This window comes from Echinops telfairi, unplaced genomic scaffold (assembly GCF_000313985.2).
Source record: "Echinops telfairi isolate 266 unplaced genomic scaffold, ASM31398v2 ScPeMD7_15;HRSCAF=58, whole genome shotgun sequence".
Lineage (NCBI taxonomy): Eukaryota > Metazoa > Chordata > Mammalia > Afrosoricida > Tenrecidae > Echinops > Echinops telfairi.
Genome location: NW_022103912.1, coordinates 10,760,295 through 10,768,561, shown reverse-complemented (window position 1 = coordinate 10,768,561; position 8,267 = coordinate 10,760,295). Strand labels below are relative to the sequence as shown.

The window sequence follows — 8,267 nt, the reverse complement described above, 5'->3', positions numbered from 1 at the left end:
GAGTTATAGCCTATTCTGTTATGAAGAGAATTAAGGCAAGATATATATATATATATATGCCCACATGATGGAGAGGGCAAGGGGGAAGAAAAACAAAGTGGATTAGTAAGAGTCCATCTTAATGATTTTACTAATATTCTATTGTCTGTGAGCAATAGAATGTTGGTTCCACAGAAGTAGAGCGATCTTGTATGTCGATCGTTAACATTCACACTTTTCTCCCTTCTCCTTAGCGCAAGCATCCTATCAAGGGACCATGAAGTGCAGGCAGCTCTGCAGAACAAAAGGGCTCCAGGGCTCTCAAAGAAGGAGTCATTAAATCTGTCATTTGCTTTTGTTGTTATTTGCTGTCAAGTTGGCTCTGACTCATGGTGATCTAACCCATAAAGGAACAAAACATTGTTCACACCTGTGCCCTCTTTATAATAGTTGGTATGTTTGAGCCCGTTGTTAAGGATTTCCCTCATTTCCACTGTCTACTTTATCGAACATGATGGCTTTTTCTAGTGATTGGTCTTCCCTGAAGATGTGTTCAAAGTAAGTGAGCCACAGTCTCAACATTGTCTCTTTGAAGGAGCATTCTTGCTGCGTGTCTTCTAAAACTGAACCTGTTCATTCTTCTGGAAGTGCACAGTATAGTCGATATTCTTTGCCAATACCGCAAATCAAATGCACCTACTTTCACCTGTCTTCTTTTTTTCTATTACTGGAATGAGAGTTCACAGTCACAATTGGTTTTCTACTCAACACTTCATATACATTTTGTGTGTGTGTGGCATTGTTACCATGCCCATGATGTAGCAGCCCTCTTCCCATATCCTCTCGGTGTACCACTTCTCTTTTCTGCCCCTTTCTGTCTCCAGGTAAATGTTGTCCTTTGCTCCTGTGTAATTGATCGTTCTAAGGAGCTCATAGCTCCTTGATCTTTATTGTTCTGTTTATTGGTCTACCTATTATTTGGCTAAAAGTTGAGCCACGGGATACGTTTAGTGCCAGGCTTGAATGGTGACTAAGGGTTATTAGTCTCCATCTTTATAAATCTTACTGAAGCCAGGGCATCAAAGGAGGAGGAGGGGAAGAATTATTATTCCTAAGATTAGAAAGCTTGTTCGCTCCCCCTTTCTCTGCCCAGTTTCTGAATGTTTTGTGAACTAAACGAATGGAGAGGCAGGTAGATACTAAATGTCACCCTTTAACCAATAGACACCAAGATGAAGGATATAGCATTAGATCAGTTAGAGAACCAAGAATTAGGCAAGCCCATTCTACTGCACTCCTTCCAGATCCCAACTGATGGCATTTGAAAAAGAACATAAACAGAGGTTGGGAGACTGTCCTGGACCATCTGTTCCCAGATGGTAGCTCTTTTCCATGAGGAGAGAAAACTGACAGAAACAGTCAGTTGCTCTCAAATCCATCAACCCTCTCCTTGCGGGAGAAACAGGTCATAACTGTGTTGATTAGCTGAGACATGACACACTCGGCAAGTTCCTGGCCAAGCAAATGGTTTTCTTGACTCATTCAGGAACTTACGCAAAAGCCCAGCAGGTAGCAGCCCCTCTCATTCGCCTTCCCTTTTAACTGGCTTGGTGTTTTGAGTTCCCCTGGGGTCAGATCCATCTGCTCCATAAAGGTCTTAAGGCTGAGACTGTTCAGCAGCAGTGGATCACCAGGCCTGTCTCTGGGGCTTAACTTACCACGGAGGTTGAAATCAACTGGTTTCTTTGCGTAAGACATCCCAAAGTGTTTCAAGGTTCAAAGTCTACTCATGAACAGTGACCTGCTCTTAGATCTACCGAGGGAGTTTTGGATTTAGGATACTGGGGAAAGGCAACAAGCCTGTACTAGGAACTGGTTATGATTTCCAGGACGAAGTCCAAAACAAAAATGTGGAACCCTTTGCTAAAAGAAATGTATTAAGGACCACCCCCCCACCCCACCATTTATTTGGAGTGAACTCGTATGTCACTAAAGAATCCAAGTCCACTTCAGTTTTACTCCCCCCCCCTCACCCCTTTATGTAGCCACTCAGACCAATGTTTAGATCTAAAGAAAAAGAAACTTGGAGAGGGTTTAAGCCTGGGAGCCTTTGCTCTTTATTTTTTTAAACCTTATTTAACTTTTGTTTTAACTTTTCAAGAAGGAAACATATTCTCTGTAGCTGCACAGCACATCTCATAAAATTAAGGCAGAAAAATAATTCAGTCAGAAATAGTATTGCTACAACCCCCCTATAAATGTGGTATTCTCTTCCTACCTCTGTCCCTTCCTCTTTAATTTTCTCTGTACCCTCTCTCTCTGCACTCACTATGCCTCCTCATAGTCTTCACATTTTATCCTTTTTCTTTATTTTGCTTTATAAGGATGTCATCAAATACTTATTATTATAAGATTAATAAGCATAAAGTTCTAAAGTTTTTTCTGTCTTATGGTGTTGACAGAAATGTATTTTGTTTCTTTGTTTATTGTTATTATTTCTTGTTTCTTTGAATTTTGCTAAGATTGTGAGTGTAAGACAGTGTTTTAATTTGTATTTCTCATATCGCTAATGAATATGAACATTTCTTTATTGGCCACTTGGATGTCATTGTTAGTAAATTGTCTGTTTATGTCCTGTGCTCATTTTTTAATTGGGCTATTTGTATTTTTCTTTTTAACTCACTGTTATCAATTCTGACTCATAGCAATCCTGCAGGACAGTGGAGAACTGAACTTGTGTTTCCAAGACTATAACTCTGCAGGAATAGAAAGCACTGTCTCTCTACCACAGAGCAGCTGGTGGTTTAGAACTGCCCTCTTTGTGGATCACAATCCAATACTTAACCACTATGCCACCAGGACTTCTTTGCTAATTCAAGTGTTTTCTTCTCTAGATCTTTGAAATGAACCATTTGTCTGATGTATCATTGCTAAATGTTTTTCCCAAACTATGGGCTCTCTTTTAACTCTTGATGAAATCTTTTTGATGTTCATAAGTGTATTTTTAGAAGGTCCCAGTCTTCTACATTGTGAATAGTTTTTATTATGTTTAGTAGTGTTTTTATGCTTTGTATTAGGGTCCTTATGTTTTCCCTGCTTTTTCATTGATGGTATTTAGGTTTCTAGGGTTTATATTTAGGTCTTTAATCCATCTTGAATTCCCTTGGTATATGATTTGAGGCATGGGTCCTTTTCATTCTTTTGCAGGTGAAGATACAATTTTCCCTGCACCATTTATTAAGTGGATTTTCCCCACTTAATAAGTTTTAGTCCTTTATCAAAGATACGTGTCTGAAGGCACTTGGGTGTATTTCTTGGTCCTCAAGTCTAATCCATTGGTCTCCATATCTATCATTTTATCAGTACCAAGATGTTTTGATTACTGTGGCATACATAGTAGGTTTTAAAGCCTGGAAGTGAAAAGCCTCTACTTTGTTTCTTTTTTTAATATTAGTATTTTATTCATCCTAGGCTTCTTCACTTTCCATAGAAAGTTGGTGATTCATTTTTATATTTCTTTGAAGAACTGGGCTGGGACTTGGATTGGAATGGCATTAAATTTGTAAAGTGGTTTTGGTAATGTTGACATTTTTACTATATGTAGTCTCCCTACTCAGGAACATGCTAGATTGTTCCATATATGTAAGTCTCTTGGATTCTTTTTAGAATGTTTTGTAGTTTTTCTCATATAAACATTTTCTATTGCTATTAAGATTTATTCCTAAATATTTATCTTTTGAATAGTCATTGTAAATGGCATTGTTTTATTAATATCCTTTTTGACATTTTCCTCCTTAATATAAAAGAATTCCATTGATTTCTTTCTTTTTTTAAATCATTTTATTAGAGGCTCATGCAACTCTTATCACAATCTATACATACATCAATTGTGTAAAGCACATTTGTACATTCATTGCCCTCATCATTCGCAAAACATTTGCTCTCCACTTAAGTCCCCGGCATCAGGTCCTCATTTCCCCCCTCCCTCCCTGCTCCTCACTCCCTCATGAACCCTTCATAATTTATAAATTATTATTTTTTTCATATCTTGTCCTGTCCGATGTCTCCCTTCACCCACTTTTCTGTTGTCTCTCCCCAAGGGGGGTGGTCACATGTAGATCCTTGTAATTGGTTACCCCTTTCCAACCCGCTCTCCCTCTACCATCCCAGTATCGCCACTCACATCACTGGTCCCGAAGGGATCATCCACCCTGGATTCCCTTTGTTTCCACTTCCTATCTGTACCAGTGTACATCCTCTTGTCTAGCCAGACTTGCAAGGTAGAATTGGGATCATGATAGTGGCAGGGGTGGGGTGGGGTAGGAAGCATTTAGGAACTAGAGGAAAGTTGTATTTTTCATCATTGCTACATCACACCCTGACTGACTCGTCTCCTCCCTGAGACCTCTCTGCAAGGGGATGTCCAGTGGCCTATAAATAGGATTTGGGTCTCCACGCTGCACTCCCCCACTCATTCACTATGGTAAGATTTTTTGTTCTGATGATGCCTTATACCTGATGCCTTCGACACCTCGTGGTTGCATAGACTGGTGTGCTTCTTCCATGTGGGCTTTGTTGCTTCTGAGCTAGATGGCCGCTTGTTTACCTTCAAGCCTTTAAGACCCCAGAGGCTATATCTTTTGATAGCTGGGCACCATCAGCTTTCTTCGCCACATTTGCTTATGCACCCATTTGTCTTCAGCAATCGTATCATGGAGGTGAGCACACAATTATATGATTTTTTGTTCTTTGATGCCTGATAACTGATCCCTTTGTCAATTGATTTCTGTATGTTGATCTTATAGTTTGCTACACTGCCACATTTTCAATTACAGTAATTCTCCCAAATTTTAAGTGGAATATTTGAATTTTTACATATATAGGATTATATCCTCTACAAATATAGCGTTTCATTTCTTCTGTGAGTATGCATGCTTTAATATCTTTTGATATCTTGTAGCTCTGGCTAAGACCTCCAGGACTGTAGTAAATAAGAGTGATGATAAAGGGTAGCCCTCTCTGGCAGCCCTATCTGGTTCCTATTCAAAAGGGGGATATTTTGAGTCTCTCTCCATTAATTGAGATGGTGGCTGTTGGTTTTGCATAGATGGTCTTTATTATGTTGCAGATTTCCCCCTTCTATTCCTATTTAATTGAGTCTTTTATCAAGAGGGATGTTGAATTTTATCAGATGCTTTTTTTGCATTGATTGATATAATTATATGATTCTTGTCTTTCATTTTGTTTGTGATGGATTATATTGATGATTTTTCTAATGTTAAACCTCCTTGCATCTCTGATATGCACTTGATAATGATGTATTTGATTTAGATGCTTTGTTGAATTCTGTTGGCTAGAATTTTATTGAATATCTTGGAATCTATATTTGTCAGAGATAGTGGTTTATAATCTTTTATTCTGGCAATGCCTGGCTTGAATATCAAGGTTATAATCGCAGCATCAGATGAGCTTGGTAGTATATTGTGAGTTAGTTTATGTAGGACTGACTGGTATTAACTCTTCTCTAAATGTTTGGTACAATTGCCCAGAAAAACCATCAGCTCCTGCATTTCTTTGTGTTGGTAGTAGTTTATGACCAGATCTATTTCTTCTCAAGTTATAGGCGTGTTGAGATTCTTTACACCAATCTGTGTGGGGGCGAGGTTTGCTACTTAGGCAAATGGGACAGGCCCACTACCTTCCACAGTTCAAGGCCCCTGGGCACATGCAGCTGGCTGTGGAGCTGATGATGCACTGTCTGGCCCGACTCTCCACCTGAGATGAAGTGGACACTTTCCATGCTGTTCCCTGGCAAAGCTCCTGAAGCACAGCAGTCTACAAACTATCAGTTACTCCTTGTTCCTGACTTTATCCTCCCTTCTGTCTGTGAACCGCTTGGTTAATGTTTCTTGGTATGCCCTCAAATAATTGTCAACTGACCCTTGGTGAGAAACCTCTCACAAGATGCAGGCTACATGATAGGCAATGTATATAAATCTACCTTGAATAAATTTCTGGACCCTGGAGAGTCTATTCTTTGCTGAAGCCCACCCTCCACCCCCACCACCCTGTATCCTAACTGCATCTTTCTTTTTTTCTTATCTATAAGTTTTCTCATTGCAGATCAGACCCTCAAACCCATTCGTCTCGTAAGAGAGGTGGACTCATTAATCTTACAAGTCTGTGGTAATTTAGGTAGATCATACATTTCTAGACATTTATCCATTTCTTCTAGGTCTTCAAATTTGTTTAGAATACAATTTTTCAAATTGAGGGATTTTCCCCCCCTCAATTTGTTCTGTTGTGATGTTACTCATTTCTTTTTCAGATAAATTTATTTGCTTTCATTTTTCCTTCCTAGATATGCCAGTGATATATCAATTTTGTTAATCTTTTTGAAGAACCAACTTGTCTTATTGATTTTTTTCTATAGTTAAAAATGTTTTTCTGCTTCATATATTTCTGCCCTAATCTAGTTCAATCTGAGGGTTTGTTTCACTATTTCCCCCCCAATTGTTTTAGCTGATGTGTTAAGGTGTTTGTTTTAATTCTTTCTGCATTTTTGATGTGTGCTGTTATTGCTATAGCCTGTCCTCTGAATGCTGTTTTTGCTGTGTCCCAGAGATTTTGATATATTGCATTTTTGTTCTCATTTGCTTCAAGATATCATTTGATAGTGATCGTTATTTCTTCAATTACCCAGTGGTTATTAAGAAAAATATTGTTTAATTTCCATGCATTTGATTTTGGGGGCTTGATTTCTAACTTTACAGCACTGTGGTCTGAAACATGGCTTGTGGTCTGTGGATGTTTGTGAATTTCTTGAAGCTTGCTTTATGGTCTAAATGTGATCTGTGCTGGAGCAGGAGCCAGAGGCACTAGAAAAGAAAAGTGCTTTTGTTTAGGGAAGTGTCCTGTTTAAGTCTAAGAGATCATGTTGTTTAATTCTTGCGTAGCTGTTTAGTTTCTTTCTAGTTTTGATCAAACCTTTGCTCAAAAGGGGTGTATTGAAATCATCTAGTATCATCATAATGTGGTCTATTTGCCTCTTCATTTTTGTAAGAATTTGATTAATGTATTTTGAGATATTTCACCTGTGCATATATATTCATTTGGTTGTGCTTATAGGAGCTAAATATAGGAGAGTGTTGTAGGATAAACGTATTTTGGTGCCTTTCAGCTGATGTAATAATTTCTCAGCAGGGAAACGAAATTGTTTCTTTTTTTTGTAAGATTATGGAGCTTGTGCTTGCTTCGGCGGCACATATACTAAAATTGGAACGATGCAGAGAACATTAGCATGGCCCCTGCACAAAGATGACACACAAATTCGTGAAGCATTCCATATTAAAAAAAAAAAAAGATTATGGAGCTTATTTTGGTAGTTAGAATTCATTTGCACTTACTGCCTGATACAGGGTATTTCTTTTCCTGTAATTACAGGTGATAATTTCCTGCCCGGTCTCTGCTAGAAAAATTGTAAGTCACCGCATCAATTTCTTCCTTATTTTAATTCTTGCTTCTTATTCTGTTTGTACCGGAAGCTGAAAGTTTTTCCATAGAAATCTGTTTGACTTTTAAATGTATGTTTAAAATCTCTGCCCCATCCCCAGCTGCCCAATTGAAAAGCACAAATGCAAAAGGTATATATAGAAACAATTTATAGTTTTTTTTTTGTTGTTGTTCTAAAAGAACATGATGGTAAATGAATAATGAGGAATTTCTCGTTTTTGCCACGATGAGGAATTGCACTGCTTACCTGATACCAAATGGTGTCTTTTGCTGAAGTGTATGTGGGCGTCTTCAAGCCTCTGTGCTGAGATTCGTGCGTGGAGGAGGAGGGTGCTGAGAAAGATCTTGCAGTGGTCAGTGAGGAGAAAAGCTGTATATTTATGTAGTGACAGTTTTATTTTATTTTTCTCACCAGAAATGTCCATGATTTTTCCCTGCACCTCAGTTTCTAAATGTATAGTATGAGCTTAAGGTCCCCTGTTCTACTTTCTGATCACTTATAGTGTGAGCATCAACCAGAGTTGAACTTATTATAATTAAAAAGATGCACAAACACTCCAGAAACATGCCAGGCGTTCTGTGTGTGATATTTAGACTTAAATAATTTGGCCTTACAGAATAGAAATAGGGGAAGAGAAGTAATTACCAGTTCTCGTTTAAGCTAAGTTTACACATCCTGTTTATCTCAAATAAGAGCCAACCCGATTGAGTGTCTTTGATTGGATCGAAATATTCCTCCATATTTGAATGGGCTCCGTGTACAAGTTCTGGGGAAA

The 8,267-nt window shown here is 38.4% G+C and overlaps 1 non-coding gene across 1 annotated transcript; it reads left to right on the top strand.

Moving 5' to 3' along the window:
• The first annotated feature begins 7,224 nt into the window (after window positions 1–7,224).
• Window positions 7,225–7,331, top strand: LOC115868618. The gene has a single exon (XR_004045704.1). It is a non-coding gene; the product is annotated as a U6 spliceosomal RNA (small nuclear RNA).
• Window positions 7,332–8,267: the final 936 nt, after the last annotated feature.